The 24,929-nt window shown below is 43.5% G+C and overlaps 1 protein-coding gene and 1 long non-coding RNA gene across 13 annotated transcripts in view; both read left to right on the top strand.

Moving 5' to 3' along the window:
- LOC146861451 (uncharacterized) overlaps window positions 1-23,033 on the top strand; it is a 140,451-nt gene extending 117,418 nt beyond the window's left edge. For both annotated transcript variants that reach the window (XR_014978962.1, XR_014978961.1), the window contains exon 4: window positions 22,962-23,033. This is a non-coding gene — a long non-coding RNA (uncharacterized LOC146861451). The remainder of the gene's footprint in view (window positions 1-22,961) is intronic.
- R3HDM1 (R3H domain containing 1) overlaps window positions 23,032-24,929 on the top strand; it is a 532,254-nt gene continuing 530,356 nt past the window's right edge. For all 11 annotated transcript variants that reach the window (XM_085645759.1, XM_085645754.1, XM_085645751.1 and 8 more), the window contains exon 1: window positions 23,032-23,170. The gene's annotated coding sequence lies outside the window, so the exon portion shown is untranslated. The remainder of the gene's footprint in view (window positions 23,171-24,929) is intronic.

Here is a 24,929-nt window from a genome sequence, read left to right as displayed (position 1 = left end):
ATGTTGGCTTACCCCCTTCTGAGAACAGCATCCGGATTTAGACCTCAAGTGTCTTGAAATATGAATTGTGTACCGCATAGAGAGTGTTGTGTAGAGCATACAGGAAATGAGTTAGGGATATCATCTTAAATAATGCGGCTATACCGAGGAGCGATAGCAGCAGGTACTGCTAATGACTGACATCCCTCCTAAGTCAGACCAGTGGGGGAGATAGGTTTTTGTCAGAAAAATAGGTGCGGGTCAGTTGTGATGTATATTCCAAGGTATCGGAACCCCTCCGTGGCTAGAGGTGCCTTGCAGTCACAGGAGAGTTGTGATGTTGCACCCTTGAGGATGCAAATTAAGCATTTGTGCCAATTTATTGTGTAGCCTGAGTACCGGCCATAGATAGAGTATCTGCAATGGCCTGTCAAGCTTAAAATATGGGTCCGAAACATAGAGCAGTACATCGTCTTCGTACAGCGATATTTTGTCTTCCCAGTCATCCGTCCATCGTAGGTTGCGTACCAATGGGTCCTGTTGAATCCAGGTCACCAGAGACTCTAGCACTAGTGCAACTATTATCGGCGACAAAGGGCATCCCTGCTGCATGCCTCTTTAAAGTTGGAATACTTGGGATCACCCCCCAATGACCTTCACTTGAGCTAGCGGGCCAGAATATATGAGGTATATCCATTTCAGGAAGCGTTGACTGAAACCCATCCTGGCTGATACTTCAAACATATAGGCTCTCTCCAAAGTATCAAATGCCATGTTGGCATTGAGCGAAAGATCTAGGGTGTTTCCTCGCCTGACTAAGTACACTATAAAGGTGCCTCAGATTGAGGGAGGTACTTCTGTTGGGCACAAAACTGGATTGATCCATATGGATCAATGTTGTGATCACTTTTAGTCTTTGGGAAGCCTACACTTTAGCCAGGATCTTACCCTGTGCATTGAGTAGCAAGATGGGTTGGTATAAAGAGCATTCATCAGGGGGTTTACCTTCCTTGTGAATAGTCACTATGGAGCCCAACCTTTGATCTCTGGGAAGTGCTCCAAGCTGAAGACTGTCTTTATGCATGCGGAGGAGGTAGGGGGCAAGTTTCGCGGCCACTAGGTGAGTGGGGATAAACGCACAATTTTCTGTAATTTCGCCTCCGAAGAATTATGTAAAATTACCAAACTTATTCTGAAAAATGTGCCCAAGCGAAGTACTGAGTGAGTGTAGTGAGTATGACTGTCTCCTGGAGGATTTAGAGGTGTTGGGGATCATCTATATGTGATCTTTCTTGACTATTTGTCTGAGTGGAAAGCTGACGATCCTTCCATCCATTCAACCCTAAAAGTAGCCCTCTGCCTACTGTTTTTTTTCTCTGTACCCCAAACTATTAATCCAGCCAGTCCTGCTCTCTCTCTCTCTCTCTCTAAAAGAGTTGCTACCAGTTTGAATTAATTAGTTTGGGTCGGAGGAATGTTTCTACCTCTCTTTTGTGAATTCAGAGTCCTAGAAATTGCCTGCTCTGTGGGAGAATTTAGGATGATTGGTTCTTCGTTTCAGCTGGTGAACACTGTGTGCTCAGATGTGTTGTTGCTTGCATTTAGAGATACTACGCTTTCATAGATGCTGTTCTAGATTGTAAACTACATTTTCCTTCCAACTCTAAATATGAGGTTCTTATTAGGTGTGGGCATAACTCGTGTAATTTGCTGTAGTGTAATTATGAGCTATTACAGCAAAATTGCACGAGATGATTAAGAATTATGCGAGGAGCGTAACCTAGCATTAACACTATTTCCATGGCGCAAAATGCACCAGAGGAAGCATTGTGCACAGCAGCAGCCAGCTGCCACTCATACTGGCTAAGTTCGTTCTTCCTCTGTTATTGCTGCAGGGGTTTTCTGCCAAATTACGCATAATTACGAGAACTTGCATAATTGTTGGTAATTTCTCATCAAGCGTAACACAAAATTACCGAAATTACTCTGATTACTTTGGTGAAATAGAAATTTTGCCCCGTCCTAGTTCCTAAAAGAAATTAAGATGTAGCTTTGTGAAGGCACGACTTCAATAAAGAAAAATGTTGTGCGCCTGATATGTTCTCATTTCCAGTGAGTAAATCACTGTGCTTTGTTGTATCCACAAATGGATAAGCATTCTCCTGTTTTGACATTGGAAGCAATGATGTACATCTCCCATTAAAGCATCCCTGCTGTAATACTGGGACAGTGCCGCGGCGTCCTTTCCCCAGCTTTTATTTATGCTCACTGGGTGACTGCCTGCCTTTTTTCCACTCGCCTATTTTAGAACAGTGTGACGCCGTCCTGTTCCTCTTAGGTACAACAACATTCCCAGCTTGTTTTAAGCCTGCGCTCAAAGGTTTATTTATATTGAGAACATGGGCAGTCCACAGCTTTGACAAAAGAGTACTCAAGGCCGTTCGAACAAAGTACAGGACACCTGGTAAACTATTAGTCATCACTTTAATATTCAGCCCTTTAAAACCCGAGAATTGCCTAGCAAAACCAGCACATTAGCTGTTGCACATGAGTTTTGTTTTCTTCTGGTCAGTAAACTAACCTAATTACGAAGAGTTCTGCCAGGGGGAGTATGCCATTTACAATTTGACCCAGATCACTTTTTTTGGCGCTTAAAACAAATTGACTACATAATGCTCTGTTTTAGGCAAATGTGACTTAATGTATCTTTCGGTTTGTCTTGGCTGCATTATCTTGGTACTTACTATGTCTATTCCTTAAACTGCGCTGCAGGTTTGCCATTGAATAAATGCCATGCCCAAAACATTTCAGCAGAGCAAGCAAGGTCAAGCGGCTCTCCTTTGAGCTTATTAGTTCGAGGTCCCACTGGAATGGGTCGGAAAGTGCGAAGAGCCTTCCCTTCTCCAGTAACATTGTGACTTTAGACTATTTCTTTGATGACTGAGGCATTATCGATTGCATTTACAGTGGCCTAGCATGGATGATAGGATTTAGTTTCTTAAGGTTGTGTACTGTTGCCAACACCCCAGGCGTTGGAGTCAGAATGTTGTGTTTATATACTGGATCTAGTGCACCAGTTTGTACATATTACATTATTTCAGTACACTTTATTTCCTATAAAATGCTACCATGTTTACGAATGAAGATATATTTTTTGTTCTAGCTTGATTGATGCATGCCGTTTTTGCTGGTTCATTAGGTTTGCGTATCATTCAGTAAATTTGTTTCATATGACGCATCCACTCTTACCGTTCAACACTATCAAAACTCACCTTCTCGTGTTCAATAGAATTGATTACTGCATCAGACTGTTGGGTGGCCTCCCTAACTAATCTTATGTTCCCATTGATAAAGTCTTCAACTACACTCCATCTCATACATTTGAATCGACCAACAGAAGCCTCCTGTCATCTAAACCATATTTCTGCCACACCCAGTGTTTGTAAGGATGAATGTGGTTTAGTCCTTGTGTGGCCTTGAAGAGGGGAATCGGGCGGGGTGGACCTTTGGATCCAAAATCATATAGAAATTAAATTTCTTGGCCAGATTTTGAGAACATGTTATTAAAACAAAACGATAATGACATTATTTGTACTTGTTTTGGGCATTCTACCTTTTTGGATCCTGCAACTGAAATTTCTTACAACCTGATATCCATGCCTGTGCTTTATATTAAAATATCAATGAAAATTCATCTATTCATCTGTTGCAATGAGCAAAGCAAAGAGTTCAACACCAGTCACCTATGAACATGTTTGACAGTGTGCATGCACAACCTTTAAGTACCCTGAGTGCCTATGTGATTGCTTGATTGTTGCCGTCAACTTCCTGGGTCTCTGTGGGATGTGTTCTTTACCAATCTTGCCAGTTTTCAGTGCGTGAACCAATTTTGCGCTTCTATAGAAAAGGTAAGCAGTAGACTGTTGAGTAATCTGGCTACCTTTTTCTCTCTTAGCTGTTTAGCAATAATTTATTTTGCTCCACTTGGTGTCTTTGTGACCGTTTTGGTAGTAGTGTTTAAGCACTGACATTAAATTTCTGTGCACAGAAAGATGATTTAAAACCGTGGAAACCTTGGATATACTCTCTGAATGGCTATTAAGGCCTGTATTTTCGCTATTGGGGCAGTGGAGTATACTAATGCCTTGGTGTATACCTGTATTGGCTGAATGCCGATGCCTCCGATTTCTCTTGAACTAGTGCAACAAGCAGTTAATTAGGAGTCGTGTTGGACTGTTCCGATTAGAGCAGAGTCCAGCCTGATTTGCATATGGTTGTGTCCATACTGAGGTGGCATTTTGTGAGAAATAACAATGATGTAGCAAGCCTCGAAAAATCATTAAAATGTTACTAGACCTGCTGGTCTTGTGACTTATATAATCTACTCAACCTATTTGTAATGCTCTTGACCCACAAACGGGTGTCAAATGATTTGATCATGGGCAAATATTTTAATTAATTGAGCCGCCATTTTCTTCATTATCACATATGAGAGCACCTGCAAATGTGCGAGTTCAGCATGTCTGCTGTACAAAAAATTATTTTGTTTGATTTAATTAATAGACTTACGTTTTTTCTATATATGATAAAAATCTAGCCACATAAAGGATACACATGACCCCTGACTCGTCTCTTAGTCCTGTAACAGCATTGTCAGCAGAGCAAAGGGAGGAATGTTTCTCAAATCATGTTTAAAAACGATCACTTTTAATAAATAAATGACTAAAGCATGAAGTATTAGAACACTGTCATTTGTAATCAGCAGATTTTACATTGAAATGGCCACAAACATTCCCACTGACATGCGGCATTACTGATAAAACTATATAGTGTAGAAACAATAATGTTTGGAAATAGAGTTTCTGCAAATATGTGTGTCATTTGCACATCATCAAGTAAAGTGTTCTGGTTTGTTTTGCTCCTGTTTAACTCTTTGTTTGTATCTCACTTCATTAATTACAAAAAATGTAATTTTGTTATTCCTGATATATATTGAAATATTTGTAATATTAATGATAATTTACAGGTTATTATATAAATGTTAGGTTTTGAGAGCAAAATAACCGACCTCTTCAGACAGCTCACTTGACAAAAACCTCTAACTAGCAGGAGGGAGAAAAATAAACTTCATTTTCCAAGCAGCAATTAGTTAAAAGAAAAACTGACAATTGACCTCTTTCCTTGAACAGTCAGCAAATGTGTCAAGTTAAAAACAGATTTAATGGCATCTTTATTGCTCATTCACTTTCTGAATGAACAGAACACCTGTTCCTTTCCAGCCTAAGTTTACTCACCAGATGGGACTAGTAGGTGCTAAAAATAGTTATGGCTGAGTAGATTTTTTAGGCCTGTCTAGGATGTGACCCAGAGTAATTACAAATGGCTGAGAATAAATCAAGCATTCCATCTCAACTGTTTAGTATACTTCAGTGCGCTGGGTATCCTCGAACTTGGATCTCATGTTCACTGTGCCGCTGCACCCAACTGAAGATCCCCAAACAGGGTGAAATTTGTCTGGGTTTCTTGTTTTTCTGTTCAGGAGGACCTGGCCTGGCAGTTCGGGCTTGACAGTTCCTACCAGAGCAGGGTCAAGGCTGAGATGCATATGGCTGGGTCCAAATCGAGGGGTATGTGGGATGAAAAACAATTGCTTGTGATGCGCTCTGAGCGATTGCCAGTGGCTGAGATTAATTCATGCTTTCCATCCATCACTTTGTATTTTTGATGCCCTTGGTATGAAAAAGGTGCACAGCACCAGTGTAATGATTTGATGCACACCTTTATCATTAATATATATCTAAATATATTGCTTAGAAATGCCCTTACCTGGAGTCAGAATACAGCGATTTCAGAAATTCTTAGCCAACCCAAATGAACAATTTGCTTCCCTCTGGGAATTATTTTTCTGGTTGATACTCTACCTGCAGATTCCTCACCTCTTGAATCTCAGTCAGATTTGGCATGTGAATGGAGTCGGAATTTGAGTCAAACAAGCTTGTGCTCGTAGCATCCAAACTTACCCGAAAGCAGGAATTCAAGCTCCCTCCTCCTCGATCCAGATCCAGCTCCCGAGTGACTTCACGCTTCCGGTCCGGTCTTCTAATCCTTTCCCCGTAGTTCTGGAAACAACACAGGCTTCTTCGGGAGCGTCGAAAAATGCCTTCCCTCGCTACAGAAAGGAAACAAAAGGCATTAAAGAACAGTGAGTGACCGGCTGGCTACATGAGAGTCGACAACAAGACCTTTCCTGAAGAAAGCAGATAGGAAAATAGAAGCAAGCAGTGAGTGGCAGTGTTGGGTAAGCTGTGCTTGTAAACAGTCAGTTGAGCCCAAGGGAAGTTCTTGGGGGAAGTCGAGAACATTCTACGCATCTCTCAAGTTGAACGTCCTGCCTTTCAGGGTAATCCCTTTGGAATTTGAGAAGAGATGGCGAAAGAGCGACGGACTCCAGGGGATTATCGAGGATAATTTTTGCAGCATCATCATCGGGCAAGCGGTAGGGAACAATTCCGCTTTGGGTTTTCAAGTTGGGACAGAAAAGCACGGCTTTAGTTAAAACTGGATTGTTGACTGTGATTTACCTACCTTCTAAGCCCAGAGAGCCTGCCGTGAGGGAAACGGCCCTGTGGGGAGTAATACACCTGCCAGCCAACTACCGGGACTCCTCCCGCACCGCCGTGAGGTGAACGGCCCAAGGACCACAATACCCAGCAGTCTGTGTTCCGGGCGCCTGCCGCTGACGGTATCAGGCAGCGCCCGGGCTCCTCTTAAGCCCACCAGGCTTCACGCAGCGCGGGACGCGCTTTACCTACCTTCTAAGCTCAGAGAGCCTGCCGTGAGGGAAACGGCCCTGTGGGGAGTAATACACCTGCCAGCCAACTACCGGGACTCCTCCCGCACCGCCGTGAGGTGAACGGCCCAAGGACCACAATACCCAGCAGTCTGTGTTCCGGGCGCCTGCCGCTGACTGTATCAGGCAGCGCCCGGGCTCCTCTTAAGCCCACCAGGCTTCACGCAGCGCGGGACGCGCCCGGGCGAAGCCCGGGCCAAGGGCGGGCCCGTCCTTGCCCGTCATCGCCAGGAAGAGGCAGGGCAGGGCCCCCCCCCTTGACCCTCACCACAGGTATTTAGCTGCTTGCATAAATCTAAGTGTTGAACTGTATATTCTGAGTGGACAATGGGGAAAACTACACGGATGGCTACTCGCTCATCTGTTAAAACTAAAGTCCCTGCTAAGACTCCTCTCCCAAGTCTAACAGCAATAGACAGGATGCTGCAAAAAACAATTGGAGTCGTCGCCAATGCTATTGAGAGCACTGAGAGGCGGCTATCACTACCTCCTAGTCTTTGTTTGTTAGCGCAACATCAACAGGATACAGAGGACCGCTCTAATGCTATGCTGAGTATGCAATTGTCACAAGAATCTATATTAATGGCCTCTTATGCGGATTTTCCGGTCAAGGACCCGATTTGTGTTGTAACTTCACAAAGTACACCTCCTGATGAGTTCATGAATCGAGACAATAGGTTGTCTCTAACTCCTAGATTAGAACTAAGTGAGGGACAATCTAATACGAATAATGTCTCCAATCATAGGGAGGAGATAATTATCTGTGAGAATGAAGATACAAACTCTATGGGTTCGAAAATTGGTGTAACCTCCTTGCAGGAGGTACAGGATAGTAGACCGAAGACTAAAGTGGCACAGATTGTGCGTAAGAAAGGGAAACTAAAAGGGAAAAATAGGAAATCTGTTTTACCCCCTCGCCAAGAGAATGGAGCTAAAAGAAAGCCACTAAGTAGTATTGAAGAAAACTCCACTTTACAAGAAGCCATTACACTGAGTGATTTGGTAGATTTTATGATGAAAATAGAGCAGGTAATGAAGTCCCTGATACTGCCAGTGGTAGGAAGATTAAAGTCCCTCTTTGATAAAATTGAGGGCTTAGAAAAGCAAGGGGCAGGTATTGTAGAATCTTTGGAAAACCATGGCGCACTGATTAAATCTCAAGTTGCAGTAAGCACTCCTAGTGCAGATGATGTTGCTATTAATGTACCGCATACATCAGTAGCAGTGACTCTATCTGAAAGGAGTAAGAAGGATGATGCACCCCTTATTATATCTAGGGGGGAAAATATGTCGAATAAAATAGATACTGGTGAAAAAAGAATTGAAAAAGAGAAAGGTAAGGGATATGGAGATAAGGAGGGAATGATAAACCAAAACATTGAGGAACAGAATGACAAGGTTAAGAAAATACATATTGACCTCCCTCCACAGTCATTACCCTATACAGTAGTGTTAACCGGGGTACCAGAATTGAGTGACGGAAAGATAGAGAATTATCAGGAACTCAAGAATAAGGTAATTTACTGGCTGAATCACAATAGGCCATTGCCTGGACAAACTCGTGTAGAAATTTTAAATGTTAGGAGGGTACACTGGATTGGACAAAGGCATAAAGATATCCAAGGAGATTGTATTATCATAAACTTGAGGGACAGAAGAGCTGTGAGTTACATTTGTCAATGGGAACCAAACTATAATATTGGTAGAATTCACACTCTAGATTTAACCTATTTTTACCCGTTATTGGATCTAAGGAGAGAAAATACCTGGTATTCTGGGAATTATGGGTACAGACATAGAGATAATGTTAGTCCAAATTTTACAATCCCATTAGCAAATAGATTTCAGAGCCTGCAGGGGTTAGAAGATATTGACTGACTCAAGGGAGATAATAGACCTACTGATTTGAATATCCCCAAAAGATATCAGACAAGGGACCAAGGGCTTCGGAATACCTCCACCGAAACAGAGATAGTTAAGGTGGCCCCTATTAGTGATAGTTCACAAATTGAGGCATTCCGTGGTGAGGAAATGCCTCTTGATAGTAGTAACACTCTAGATGATGATCAACCTAGCGGGGAAGTTTGGTCTCTTATGAGTTGGAACATTGCAGGACTGAGGTCTAAAGTGGGTAATGAAAACTGGGAAAAAATGGTAGGCGATTCTGATGTAATTAGCCTCCAGGAAACTTGGACAACTGAACCCATACATATTAATGGATTTAAAACATTTTTTTCCCCAGCGGTCAGTTCTGTTCATGGTAGGGCTAAAGGAGGTTTGTGTACGTATGTTTCGAACCTCCTTGTAGGAGTTAAAACCGAGTTAGTTTTTAATAATGTATATTATCATATTATAAGGATCACAGTTAACAAGGGGTTTTCCATAATTTTGATTAATTTTTATGATAACATCCAAGGTGAAGACCCAAGGGATGTTTTTAGACTATTAGGTAGTAACATCACTTTGGCAATTAGGGGGAGGTCAGAGGATTACTGTATTATTTGGGCAGGAGATTTTAACTGCCAAATATGCAGGAGTGGCGAGAACGGGTTGTGTGGGATACAACTGGATAGAGACAAAGGCTCTAGTCATTTTGAGCATTCTGTACGAGGGGATTGTCTAAATGAAATAATATTTGAAAATGATCTGGACTTTGTAAACAAGTTGATCAGTCCGGAAATCCCCTTTTTACCAACGTTCAATGGCAGAGGGGCAAACACAACTATTGATTATGCCCTAATGACCACTAGACATAGGGACATGATCTGGAAATACGGAATTTTGGATTGCCCACTTAGTGATCATTTTCCATTAAGCTTTAAAATAACCATGGGATGTAAGAACTATCGTGGTAGGACCAAAACTAAAGTGATAATAGACGATATTGCTATGGTCCGGAAAAATGGTTATGCTCTGAAGTGGACAAAAGTTTGCCCCGTAGAATTTCAGGAGAAATTAATTATAAACATGTTGCCAGAATTTTATGTATGTACAGATGTAAATGCCAAAGATATAGATTTTATTAGTAATTTTACATCAATCACTGCTCAAATAAGAAAGTTATTGTGGGCTGATTCTAAAGGAACGAACACAAGGAAGAAGAGATGGTTTGATACTGAATGTACGAAGGCGTATAAAAGTTTAAAATATGCTATACATGCTACTGAGAAGGATGTTGACCTAATCAGGAAGTGCAGGAGTGTCTATAAGCATACCCTTAAAAACAGGAAAAATGCACTAAAAGTAGAAGCATGGGATGCTTTATGTGATGCCTCGTTAAGTAAAGATTCCGCCTCATTCTGGCGAGTTGTCAATGCCCCCTTTTTAAATTTTAGTGACACGGACCCACTAGATGTAGCAATCACTGAGAATGAGTGGGCCGAGCATTTTACTAATTTGTACTCCATTGTACAGGATCATATTGTTAGTATCCATGATGATAGTCACCTGAGAGATCATGTACAGAGGAGTATTCAACTCGAACCTAAAATAACAATAACAGAAGTGCAGAAATGTATTGATGCAAGTTTGGCAGGGAAAGCACCAGGCCCTGATGGAGTCCCTGTTGATTTATTCAAAAACAACAAGGAACTCTGGGCACCAATCCTCACACGTATGTTTAATGCCACTCTGAAAGAAGGCCTCCTGCCATCGTGGTGTGAATCCCTGATAGTACCAATTTTTAAAAAGGGCGACCGTGAAAACTGCAAGTGTTACCGCCCAATATCACTCCTGGATTCTACCATTAAAATTCTAGGAAGGGTAATCTTAGATAGGCTACATATATGGGCTAATGAAGCAAATATTTTAAGTGACTTGCAGTACGGTTTTAGGAAAGGTCTTGGTACAATTGAACAGTGTTTGAATTTGCATATTTTAATTGAAAAATATACCAAAGTGAAAGAGGGACGAATGTTTTTAACTTTTGTAGATCTTACCTCCGCATTCGACTCAGTAACACATTGTAAACTTTGGTTAGTAATGGATAACCTGGGTGTGGATAAGCAGATCATTGACTTCCTGAGAGACCTTTATGCAGGGGCATCGGCCCGAGTAAGATATGGGAAAAATGGTGAATGTACTAGATCATTTGCAATCAGAAGGGGTGTAAGACAGGGCTGTGTCCTGGCGCCGTTTCTCTTTACACTTTATATCAATAACGTGGAAAAGACTCTGATAACAGAGTGTAGGGATGTACCAATGGTAGAAAATAGATCAATCCCAATTCTGTTATATGCAGATGATGCGGTACTAATGGCTAGAACACCGCAGGCCATGCAAAGAGTAGTTACTTCCTTTTCGGATTTTATGAACCAGCTAGATTTAAGCATAAATTGTTCTAAGACATTCACCATGCACTGCGGGGCGGGTGCACAGAGGAAGAAAAAAGCAATTTATATTGGAACCACCCCAGTTGAGGACACCTTAACATTTCCTTATCTAGGAGTCTTAATCGATAGCTCTGGGCTATGGAACAATACCATTAAGACAAGGAAACTGTTGTACTGTAAATCCATTATGGCTTTAAAAATTTTTAGCCGGAAAATAGGGAAGAAACCAATTAAAGAAATGCTGACTGTTTACAAAGCAACTTGTGTAGCAATTGCCACTTATGGAGCAGGCCTATGGGGATATGCTAACGTCAGCATATTACAAGTTGTCGAAAACAATTTTATGAAATATCTCCTGGCCGTCCCACAGAGTGTGTCAACATACTCTTGCCATAATGAACTAGGGGAAATATATTTAGAAGACACAATAAAAACTGCACCAGTTCTTTTATGGCATAGAATATGGACCGTAGATGAATCTGGTTTAAACAGAATGATCATGAGAAATGCAATGGGTCTAGAGAAGTATGGGAAAATTAAATGGTTGCACTATATTAATAATTTTCTCACGCTACTAGGACTACGGGATTACTTTACTGACCCTCTTTCCCTTTGTAATATTTCGAGGAAGTGTTTAAAAGATAAATGTATGACCTATTTGCAAGAGACCAGAGTAAAAACAGAATTTAAGAAAACTACGGTAGTAGCTCACGAGCAAATTATAACCTGCTATAGTTTACAGCCATATTTAAAGCTACAAATGAGTGATTATGAAAGGTTTTTATTGACACGTTTTAGATTTAATCTATTATTTAGAGCACTCAGCTTTCCAATTATGAATAATTGGTCAAAAATCATGAGTAAATGTCCCTGCGATGATTTATCAGTACAATCTGACATGCATATACTTTTCTTTTGTAAATTTTATACTAGACCAAGACAAATGTTTGTTGTACCTTTGCTAAAAATGATGGAAATTAATCGCTGTCGCCCTGCTTTTTTAGCTGTACAGAAATTGGACAATATTTTAACTGTCGTATTTATTTCCTCATTCCTCAAAAATGTTTTTAAATTGCGGAAAACAATTGAGATCTGAACTTACTCGGTTTTTATCATATGTGGCCCTATGTAATTTTATATAAATGTGATTTTGTTTTTGTACTTTTATGGTTATTTTGGTATTAATAACCGAATAAAGAATAACTTGACTTGAGTCAAACAACCCCTCCACCCTGCCAAAGTATTCATCACAGGAACAAGGGTTTGTAGGGGAATAAGTCCTTCATCAGCTGCTTTGCTTCAGGATCTTACTAATGTGGCCATGTTTTCAGAAAGTTTGCTTTGTTCTGTATTGAATCCAAAGCTGGTGCTAGGGGTTGTGCAAGCGGCGAAACCTTTGGCAGTGGAGAACAGTTGGCTGGCACCAGAACAATATCAGGAAGAGGGGGAATGGGTTCACACAGTGCATGATAAGTAAAAGCTGCTGGAACTGGGCTATAATGGTTTTTTGAGAGCTAGTGAGGAGTTTAAGAGGGCCAGCATTGCCGGTGTGAAAATAGCAAACTGTGTTGAATCTGCAGCAGGCCCTGGAATTTCTATGAAGTGAACAGGTGGATCCAGTTCCGGTGCTGGGTTGACTTTCACCAGGTTGGGCTCTTAAGGTGATGTTGAGGCAAGTCTAAGAGGTTCGCCCGTATAATCTTTCTTGTGCTTCCTCCTAGATGAGTTGTTGTTGTTCTTGGCTCTCTTTAGTGACATGCTAGTCAAATGTGAGCTGGAACATTACCTATAGTGGAACCTAGCCAGACGGTAATTTTAAAACCAAGCCATGAAGAGTTTGGCCTCTTGTTGCTTGATGGCTTTGGTTGGGTTTTGAGACCTAATTTTGTGCACGTGTAGGAGTCCTGCTTGTGCTCCAGGCACCAGCTACTGACGTGGTAATCCAAGAACACCATGTTGTTCTGACAAAAGTGATACATTTAAAATTTTGACATTTTCGGGAAACATCCCTGAAAACACTTCAAGTTGTATAATTTGGTCAAAATATTCAGATGAGAAAAACTCCAAATCTATGGAATGACATTGGGCATATGGCCAATGTTAGTGAAAATCTAAAACTCTGTTAAAGATAAATAGAAAAATGATAGGTGCCTTTTCTCTGCCTGCAGGGTGGTAGCACATTCTGGTTTTGTTAATGCTCCCTTTTTTAGATCAATTCTGTTTTATTATTTATGTTAAAGAAACATGAACAGCATAAATACACAGTTTTGTCACCTACAATCTGGAGGCCGGGAGCGAGATAAGTGCTCTGATAAACTTTATCTTAACTCAACTCCCCCCCCTCCCTACCCCAACCCCCACCTCCTGCCCTCCCTGAAGATGCTCAGTAGCAAGTGTGGATTCGGATTAGCACTCGATGAAATCTCTGCACTTCCTCAGAGTATAAACAGCCCTTTTAGCTCTATGGGTCTTTCAGAATATGTTATGTGATGCATGTCTCCGTTCTCTGTGGCGTGGAGTCTTATGGGCAGGAGCTTTAAATACTTGGGGAATTCAGTGGATAGAAGGGCTATGGGGAGCCCATACTTCCTACTGAGTATCCATTTTGTGGTCAATAGATAGTGTCAGCTTTTCCATACTAAGTAGGTGTCCTAGACGATGATACCAGTTAGTGTACTCAGGGACCTTATCTGAGTTCCACAGCAACAGAATGGCCTGTGTCGCTGTTTCCAGGGACATCGCTATCTGACATTCCTTTGGAGGCTTTTTATTCTTTAAAACACATTTTATTGATTTTCTTAAAGTTATAATTTGCCGTTTCTTTACAGTATATATTATATCCGCACAGTAATTGGAAAACCAATTAAGCAATCGTAGACCTATAAAGAAAGAGCAAGTTGTGATGGTGATAATATCCAACGGTTTGCATGGTCTATCTTTCCCACACTGTCATACAACGTCTGTGATATTTCCAATGGTTCAGTCTACACAATATAACATAGTGATTATAATAAAATGAGCATTTCGCACACCCCAATACCATTAACAAACCAACTAAGTCCCTCCTCCCGCCCCATTCCCATACACAGCTCTGTTTGCATTTGGTTAGTTCAGTCAGCATTGCAGTACAGCACACTCACAGGTATGAGGTACATATACGTGAACAAACTCCTACATGATAACAGAATGAGGTATCAACCCAATCACATCTCCCATGCTGATAACCCGTGCTCAGTAATTGTACAATAATGTCATCCCTAGATTATCTGTGACTCGGTGGCTATAAATTCTAATAGCATTACATTCCAGTCCAACGAAATAGGTGTTTTCCGTAAGCCCCTCCGTTCCTCCCATTTGAGTTCTGCATTTTCGGCTCTACCCCATCGGACCATCTCATTATACCAGTCTAATACAGTGAGCGGTTTCGCTGCTTTCCAGCGCGTTATTGTACGTTTAGCCAACAGCAATGCCATATTGGCACATTTCTTTGTAGGTTCGGTTTTCTTACATCTGGGGTTCAATCCCAATATACAACATTCTAGTGTGTCTCCTCCGCCCCCAGGGGCTACCGTGTTTAATATGGTTTGTGCTGTTGCCCAATAGTGTCCTAGTCTCGGACAAGACCATAACATATGAAGCAAGTTAGCATTTGGGGCATGACATCTAGAACATGTCTACTGTATCCAGAAACATCAAGCTTAGTTTACGGGAAGTCAGGTATGCGCTCTGCGTTATCATGAGTTGTATGAATTTTAACATTTTGGATTAGGGGACATCTTTTTCGCATATTCCATTATATATCCCCACCGATTGTCCGTCAACTCATGGCCTATATCTGCATTCCACTTATTTCGCAGTATTTGTAAGGAGGTAGCAGCATGTGTTCGGATTCCCCAGTACAACCAACGGGTCAGGTGGCCACCATTCCCCATGAGATACTGCATGTGTACTAGTTTGTGTGTCGGGGGTTCCGCCCCAGTCAGTGCCCATGTGGTCTGTACAGATCTGCTAATATTTGCATAGAGTAGGAATGACAAATTAGGTACACCTTGTTCCCTTACAAATGTGTCCTGATTCATTAAGGTATTATCCAGGAACAACATCCCCACGGTGTTCACGCCCTCGTCCCCCCTTTTGGTTATATGTTGCAATGTTATTGTACCCAGTGGTAGAGGAATGTCCAGCAATGGTATGTTGGAGGCATAGGGGACTAGTGCCTTCGTATAATGAAGTGCTGCCTTCCAATGCAATGGTTAGTAATGGAGGCACATTTGGTGGTATTCTGCTATCTGGTAATAGAAGCTTATGCAGTTCCCATCTCTCCCATTCGCGTTTAGACATTGCTATCTCCTGCAGATAACGCCATGCTATCCAGTACGCAAGCCACTGCAGTTGGCCCGCATAGCAGTAGGCTTTCAAACCAGAACCCCCAGTCCCCCATTTTTGGTGCCTAATTGAAGTTTCGACAGACCTATTAGTCTGTGTCCACTTCCCCAGATCAGTTCCACCAGTATAGTATCTCGGGGTTTGAATATGTGGGCTGGGACCACGATCGATAGATTCGTAAAATAATAAAGCAATCTGGGTAGCATCACTTTTTTTGCAATCGTCACCCTCCCTGCTATGTATATTGGCAGTGTCGTCCAAAATGGTATTTGCGCTTTGAGTGCAGCGACTACCCAGCATAAATTGCCATCCAGGATGTCCTCCGGTGTTCTATATATTTGAATGCCTAGGTATCGGAAGGTTATGGCCGCTGTTTGGAATGTCCAGCGACCAAACCGTAACTGGTCCACCTGTGTGACGTCTGTAAAGAAGTATGCTTATGACTTGTTTTCCTTTAGTGCTAGCCCAGACATTAAATGGAATTTATGGAGTGTGGTAGGGATTAGTTCATGGTCTGCTGTAAGATCCTTCAAGTATAAATTCCTTTGGAAACTTAAGGGAATACATCTGTGGATTGGGCTGGCTGGGCAAGACCTATGCAAAGAACCGTGGTATCTATGTGTCGTAGTGTTTGTCTGTATCATTCAGGACCATGGTCCAGTGTCGGAACAGTTTTGGGCAATGCTTGAGGAGATGGATCAAGTTGCCCGTGCCCCCCTCAACCCCTCCAGTGTTCTTTGCTGTGTGAAGAGCACTTTGTATTCTAGTGGCTGTCCAATAGAAGGAGGCCACCTTAACTGTGGTCTCCGTATTAGACGTGTAATGTTCAGTGTGCCAAATCATATAGATGTCCTCCCATCCTTTGTGTGTAAGTGCCCTATCCAGCTCCTCCTCCCAGCATCTCTGCCCCGCGGCTTCTCCGCGGGGGCTGGTTGTACCATCAGTGCTTAGAGCTCAATCTATCTGAGTTCTTTGAGACGATCCATTTTTCAAATAATGCCAACGGACTCTGTGTCTGGTTTGCATGTAGCAGAGGCGCGCCAACCTAGGCAGGCCATAGTCTTGCTGCAAAACGTCAAAGGGATGATACCAGCTAGGTGAATAGATGCACCCCCAGGTGGCTCCCTGAGGTTTGCCATTGTTCGAACATCTTCTCTTTGAAGGCCAGTGGTGAAGTCAGTGTTGGTACGGATAGGAGTCATCTGGGATGGGAAAGATGTCAGCCCCCTCTGCTCTGCCAGGCTGTCATAGTAGCCTTTGTTATCAGAGAATAGGCCCCAGGGTCTGTGCTTCTTAGAGAGCCAAGGCACTTTCCACTTGCATATCCGTTACAGCCTGGTCCATGAAGCACCAGTGTTTCTCGAATGCATTCCGGCCCTACTCCACCAAGCATCCGAGCTGTTACCCCTGAAAATATTGAAAAATGTTGGGCACCCCCAAGCCACCCTCCCTCGTTGACCAGGAGCTGAAGAGACCATTCATGTAAAACCTTTTGCCATCCCACACAAATCTATTGATGTCAGATTGCAGTTGTTTGAGTGTTGTACCGGGTAGTCAATGGGGGCATTTGAAACAATTCAGTCATCTTTAAGGCTGCTATACAGCCCATCCAGGAAAGCTGGAATTTGGGTCGCAAAGAGACAGGTCTGTTCGGAATTGCCGAAGGAACCCTCTGTAGTTCATCTCTGCTGTGCTGGGAGCCGAGTGATCTGAATTCCCAAGTAGAGGATGGATATATCCGTCCATAAAATTGGGTACTGGGCACTGAGCTGCTGTTGATGGGTGCGAGAAACCGTGAGGTTAAGCAACTGTGATTTTTTTAATGTTTGTTTTGTTTAACTCTGTTTTTATTATTATTGGTACGATAATCACTGTATACAGTACATTTACACGAGGGTGTGTCACCATACAGATTGAATCTATGTGTGAACTACTAATACAGTTGTGATGTTCCACATTTCCATCAACAACAACTTTTCAAGGCTCCAATTGTGGGTCCTTAGCATGATACCTTTGCTTACAGATTTAAACCATGAGTAAGTAAATAAAAACAAATCTACAACTCTAAACAATGTACCCCACCGCCTGGAAAACTTAATATGAATCCCTGGGCCGTTGTGTGGCCTACATCTATGACCCACCGCTGCGCCATAGCAGCCCTCCTAACTATGACTGGCAGCGCGCACTCTAGCGTCCCGTGCCTTCCAGTATATTGTGACCACCATGCAGACGGTGTGTTGGTGCTCGGGGGCTGAATATCTATCCGGGCAAAGAGAGCAGGCCGCACGCCAGGGAGAAGGGGGAAGGAGGGGAAGGAAGAGGGGGTGTGGGGAAATGGTAAGGGGCAGGCAGGGGGGAAGGGGAGGAGAAATCAGCACAACCAAACTCCACATGCATGAGCTATCAAACTGAACAGTCGCGCGGCCCCCCCACCTGCCTGCGGGTTATAAGTTAGTAACTATTGCTCAGTCAGTATCCGCAGCAAGTTCGTCCTCCTGTGTCTCCAAGCATTCACGCCAGGCCACACGGAAATTAGACAGTATTGTGTCCCACGCCTCTGCTATCAGCTGTTTACGCAACCCCGTGGCGTCTTCACAGCGGAGCGCCACACTTTCCGCTTGTGCTCAACATAGTAAGGAGTGATACCAAGCTATTGCTACTGGGGGGAGAGGAGACTTCCAGTGACGCGTGAGTAGAGGCTTGGCGACTATAATGCTCCAATCTATGAACCTAGAAGTCACTTTGTGTCCTTTGGATCTTGGGAACAACCCCAGAATACACACCTCCCACGACCAGTCCAGCCTGCGTTCCGTGGACTGGGCTAGACAGTCTGTAACGGTTTCCCAATACGGTTGAATATTAGGGCATGACCAGAGCATGTGTAGTAAATTCATGACCGCCTCTTCACACACTGTGTTGGTGCGGCCAAAATATCTATTTATACGATCCAGCATCAGGTAGGCTCTATGGACAGCATAATACTGAATGAGACGAAATCTGACATTGCGTGGGACTCTCCAGTATCCTCTCCCACTCCTTGGCAGTTGTGGGTCGTCCGAGATCTGCATTCCAGCGGGCTCGAAGGGGCAGGAGACGGTGACGTGTGGATCCTGAGGGACTCCGCAAACCACTTAATCAGGTGACAGCCGGTGCTCAGCTCATGCAGGTTTTGAATAGTTAGGTGGGTAGGATGCTCCTGCATCACATCGCCCCATAACAGGGTGAGTGCATGGGTCACTGCGGTGTGTAATAGGAACTGACCCTGTGGTAAGTCCGAGCTCTCGCCGAGGTCTGCAAACGGGACAAGCTGGCCATCATTGTACAGATCGCATAATGTGTGTATACCAGCCTCCTCCCAGTGTACCAACTCCGCACTTGTTACAGCCCTTAGCCTCCTGGGTGTGTCTAATAGAGGGAGCTACGGTGCATATGGCACTACATGGTGCGTAATGCGTAGGCTGCGCCGATAACAATGATATGCCACTTTAACCAGCAGCTGCGTAGGTGCGCCTCCCGTTCGATCGGGATGAAACAGTGCGACGATTTGGGGATGGGTGAACCCGGGCATCTGCTCTGCGGTGTCCTCAAGGTGGCGCGCACTGAGACAGCGCGCCACCCATTGGAGCTGGTGTTTTTTTAATGTTAGCCTTAAACTTGGAGACATCCTCGAAACTTCGCAGCTCGGCTAATTGGACTGTGAGAGACGTGTGCAGCTCTGTCGGGGCCACTATCACGTTGTCTACTTATAAGCGGATTGTGTGTGTCTGCACCAAAGCGCATACCGGTGATATCTTAGTCTGCCCTAATGCGTTGAGCCAAGGGTTTATTTATATATATGGCAAACAGGAGTGGCAAACAGGAGTGGCAAAAGTGGTCACCCCTGTCTAGTTCACCTTTGTATACGAAAGGGGTTGGAAGATACCCTTTACTGAGGCCCTAGGGGAGTTGTATCTATTCCACTCTAGACCCAGCGACAAAATTCATCTCCAAACCAAAGGTGTCTAATGTGTGTGACAAGTATGGCCAAAGCGCCCTATCTAATGCGTTTTTAGCATTGATAGTGAAGAGAAGTGTCTCCTTTTGGGAACACACCACCATGTCTATAATATGCAAAATGCGTTTGGTGCTACCCTGCATTCCTGTCTGGGATAAAGTCTGCTTGGTCAGGATCTATCAGTTGGGGCATGTAAGGGCACAGTCTTGCTGCTAAAATGCTGGTGAAGAGCTCAGCATCTATGTTCATCAACGAGAAAGTTGCTGTTCTTCCCTGGTTTGGAGAGGACTGTGATGGAAGCCTTCAGCATGGACTTAGTAAGGGACCCACTTTCCGCAAACCCATTGTAAAGCTGGGTTCGTAACGAGGAGTAGGTGTGTCAAAAGTTTTTATAGAAAAGTGGCGTAAATCTGTCTGGTCTTGGAAATTTGAGGGGCCTAGCTATAGCGGAGATCATCTCAGCGACAGTGATATGTCGAGTACCTGCCTCTCAAAGGTGTTCTCATGGTTGAGGAAGGACCAGTTAAATTATAACCCAGAGAAATTTCAATTCCTCTTTTTCAGCTCCCCACCGGTGGACAAGCATAAACACTCGTGGCCCACGGATATGTCACCTCCTATCTCTGCATGAATGCTCTGTCAATAATCTGGGCATCATGATGGACAGCACTCTCGATGAGAACTCCGGTCCAGTCGGTAGCGGATTCCTGTTTTGGGCTTCTGCGGATGCTTAGAAAATGTCTCCCCCCTCTTGCCTCTTGAACACAGGAAGACCGTAGTCCAGGCATTGATTATCTCCAGACTGGACTATATCAATGTCCTGTATCTAGGCCTCCCAGAATATTTGATCAACCCTGGGTGCTCCTGTGCGTTTGTGAATAGCTTTTAGATCCCTGTCTGCCTCCTCTAGCTTCCGCTTTTTCTCCCTTCTACTGTGGTGCACACTAGAACAGAGGGCTATAAGCTCCCTTCAAATTACCACCTTCAGTGTCTCCCACATCATGTCCATGGTGTCTCTGGCCAATTAGCGAAGGCAGTATTGATCGCCTCAACACCCTGCCTCTGCTTTATAACTGTCTCCAAGTCTCCATCCCTGAGTATCCTCTGCAACATGAGCGCTCTGAGTACCGCAGACAGAGGGGCATGGTCTGACAAGAACATTGCCTCTATTTCTACTCTCTGCAAGAGTGCCTGTCTTACGGGCATACCCAATAAGTGATCTATTCTCGCATAAGTTTTGTGGAAAGCGGAGTAGAAGGGTGTTGGTGTAAGCACCATAGATCCTTAAGGCTGCATTCTTGTAGCCAGGCAAGGCCTCTTGAGGAAATGGCCTTTGTTTGGCCATATTGAGGACCACATCTGTCCAGAGTGTTGTCCATGACCAGTTTGAGATGGCCTCCAATGAAGACTGCAGAGTCTGGGGATTGCAGGATGCCAGGGAGAGCATCCAAAAGGAAGCACTATTGGTGAGAAGTTGGTGCATACAACTTGGCTATGGTGAGGTGTAGGGTCCATTGCGAACCCGGTAAGCCAAAAGTCTGCCCTTGATATCAGCTATTTTGCCAAGGACCACCCCCACCGTTCCCTGTGCAAATTTCCGAAAGAGCAGGAGGGCCACCCCTGTGCCAGAGGAGAGGTATTTCCTGATGATTCATTTGTTCCTAATCCTATGTTCCTCTGTGGGCAACAAATGCACCTCCTAGAGAAGACTTGTATCCCCCCCCCCCCCCCTCCCCCGCTCTAGGAGGAAAATCACGTCTGATCTTGTAGTGGGGTGGTTTAAGCCCCTCACGTTGAAGCTAATCACTTTGACCTCAGTAGTATTGGGTTAATGAGTGTAAAGAACTCTGACCAGAAGTGTGCTAATGGTGGGGTAAAAGACGTGTGTCCATTTGCCATTCTGAGTGCGCTCTGAGGGCATATTTTACATAGAACAATAACAAACAAGAACCAAACAACCTGAACCAAGAACATCCACGATGTGTAAGGAGTGAAAATATCTGGCATTGCTCGCCTGGGCTCTGGTGTAAGTAACGTCCATCTAGAAGATTATTGGACTCCATTGGCCCCTCCTCCGCTGCGCCTTACTGGGGGTAGGAGTAGTGTCCAGTTTGCCTCCGGTCGAATGTTCTCCAGTTATCCTGGGAAGGCGGTCTCCCAAAGACCAGTTATATTCGGAAGCTCTTTCAGTACGCTCGCCTCTTCTGAGCGATCTCCTCCTGATCTGGCCAAGTGCCTCTTTTGGTTTTGGTGATCCTTTGCCATTTACAGTTCTGTCTGTTCGAGCCCCGGTCCGTCTTTGGTGTGTCACTCTGGGAGATTTCTTCTAGGAGGCTTAGGATCCTAGCTGCCTCGGAAAGATTTCAACTGATGCAGGCAGCCCTCCCAGTGAAAGATGATCCTAATGGGGTGCTCCCAACTATAGGGGGTGCTCCTTGCCCCTTAGGAAGGTCTGTTATTGATCTAAGTATGCTGCGCCGCTGTAGGGTGATGGAGAGGTCTTGGAACAGAACGTCTTGTGTCCTCAAAGTTAGTGGGCGGGCCTCCCTGGCTTTGTTGATAATCTCCTCCTTTATCTGAAAATATTGAACACAGACCAGTATGTCTGGAGGCCACGTAGCATCCTTTCCATGTCGGTCGACCCAATGTACTCTGTCCATCTGGATGTTTGCCTGATCCTCCTGACCTAGATATGTAAAAACAAAGCTGGTTACGTCTGACCCCTACGTGCCAGTAGGGATTCCTCTAATTCTGATATTGTTCTGACTGTTGGACATCGTGGGGACAGCAGTAGTAAATTACAGCACTCATTCTTGATACTAACCTGTAACCCAGGACCACAGTGAATGCCTTTCTCTAAGTCAAAGAAAATCAGGTATGGTCCTTGTGTATTCTATGCCAGTAAGAGGCTAGTGGATACTTTGACAGTGCAAGGTAGAGGGTAGAATCTTACAGAAACCAAAGACAGTTCTTGGTACATGGTGGAGTATGTTAACCAGACAATCTGTTTGGATTCCATTAGCTGGTTAAGGACTTCCATGCAGGCAATGCGGCAGCAGCAGAGCATTTTATAAAAAACTGGTTTACAGTCTCTGCCTGTTCCATTCAACAGAAGGGGTCTTTAGGCGGAATCTGAGTCGGTGTTCAGCAGGTCTCATAGAGTATGGTGTCTCACAGACATGGGCAAAAGGAATAAAAATGTAGAGGAAACTTCACAGTGTGAAAAATGGCGGAAAGGTGCAATTGGATATCTTTTTGTCCTTAGATGGCGCATATAGAAGTGACACACTGTGCACTAGTAATCTCCAAAATGTTGTTACGTCTACTGTCTCCTTTTTCATAGATATAGGTTTTATCTTGAAATGTGTTGTGAACTAATTTTCTTTTGTGACAGCTCTATTAATGGCATTTTCTCTTGCAGGTATTTGAAAGGCATGGTATACCTGATAAAGGGCAATATTGTTCAGCCCAGAACTCTGCACTGGTGACAAGGACATGGGACGCCTCCTGCCAGGTTCCAGACGGTTCTTTGCAACTGACACCCTGGTCTACCACTGTGAAAAAGGCCCTTGGGTTAATTTATTTTATCTTTGTGGAACTCCACAAGCACATCACTGTAGAATACTTCAGGTAATTGTTTTTGTCTACACCTCATTGTGTTTGTGTTTCATCCTAAATCCAAGGGTGATGTTGTGAGTGAAGAATATATTAATACATTAACATACAATGCTTAGTTTGTACATTATCACCCTTCACATTTGAGTTAGTTTGTAGTTTCAGCTGTATTCCTCTTAAATACTCTTCTCATCTGTACCCATCATAAAAACCTGAATCATTTGGAAACAGGATGATACTGAGGGATTAACCGTAGAGTAAACTTTTTGAAGTGTAGAGTATATCTCTGTCCTGCATTTTAAATTGTGCAACCAGTTCAAGTCAGTTGGGCTATTAAGTTTGGCCTATGTCTGGATCTATACTTTTAAGTTAAGTTCTTGGATTTTTTTTTTCTATTTGGAGCTGGCCAGTGTTGCACCTATAGATTCACCTATTGCCCCTACAAGGTCAGCATTTTGTTCTTTGTTGCTGGATAGGGAAAAAGCTCAACTATTTGCTCAGCTGCGATTTACTGAAACTGCATGTGTATTTTCCCCCACATAATCTTACATTTTAAAACTGTAGTGCCAGTCCGAGTGCGTTAATAGTTTGATTTGGCATTCTCTTGCAACCTGGTGGTGTTCATAGCTCACCTCAGTTTCTTCTGCTTCCTATAAAATTTATAAAGATAACTAGATTGCATTTGATACAAAATTGTATAGCTCCTAAAAGAAGGACCTGAATGACTCTGGAAACCACAAGAAAAATCATCTGCTCAATGGAAAGTGGGGATTGGCTAAATAAGGGCTGTTGAGTCCCTGCTCCTCTATTCTAAACTTTATTCATAATTTGAATCAGTTTTTCTAGTGTTGGTGTTTTACCCTTTGAGGCTGGGGAATGTGAATATCTAGCACTCCTGCTGGGCTATACTGATCCCTGATCGCAAAAGACAATTTTGAGCAAAACCACATTTACAAAGCAGTCAGTCAGTTGGTGTCAAAGTGACTGTATGGGTGTTTGAATGGGTACATGAGTGGTTGTATGGGTGATTGATTGGTTGTCTGAGTACCTTTATGGGTGATGAGTGGGTCGGTGAGGGGGTGTGTGACTTCCTCTATGGATGAGTGAGTCTGTGGCTGTATGGGTTAGTGATTGCATGTGCGAGGGGATGTATGGGTGAGTGAGTGTTTTTATGGCTGTGTGGTAGAGTGAGTGGATGTGTCAATGGTATATGGGTGAGTAACTGGGTATGTGAAAGGCAGTATAGGTGAGTGATGGGGTATATGAGTGACTGTATGAATGAGTGAGTGAATGCGAGAGTGGCTGTATGGGCGAGTGTGTGCTTGTGTAACTGCATAGGTCAGTGAGTATGTGTAAGTATGAGTGAGTGTGTAACTGTATGTATGAGTGAGTGTGTAACTGTATCTGTGAGTAAATGGCTGTGTGATTGGTTGCAGGGGTGTATGAGTATCTCTATGGGTGACTGACTTATTGTGTGAGTGGCTGTATGGGTGTAAGTGGATTGATCAGTGGCTGTATTAGTGACTGAGTGGGTGTATGAGTGTCTATAAGGGTGAACGAGTGGATGTGTGTATAGATCTATGAATCAGTGTGTGTGCAAGTGCTGGTATGGATCTGTGAATGGTTGTGTGGAAGTGGTAAAGGGTTTATGAAAGGTTATATGGGAGTGCGAGTCTGTGATTCTGTGGATGATGTCATCAGTGATATAACTGACCATGTCATAAATGATGTAATATGTGATGTCATAAGCAGTGCATTGCAGGGGCACGAGTTA

The sequence above is a fragment of the Triturus cristatus genome, chromosome 3_1 (genome assembly GCF_964204655.1).
Source record: "Triturus cristatus chromosome 3_1, aTriCri1.1, whole genome shotgun sequence".
Lineage (NCBI taxonomy): Eukaryota > Metazoa > Chordata > Amphibia > Caudata > Salamandridae > Triturus > Triturus cristatus.
The sequence above is the reverse complement of the archived record's forward strand: the minus strand, read 5'-3'. Positions and strand labels throughout refer to the sequence as shown.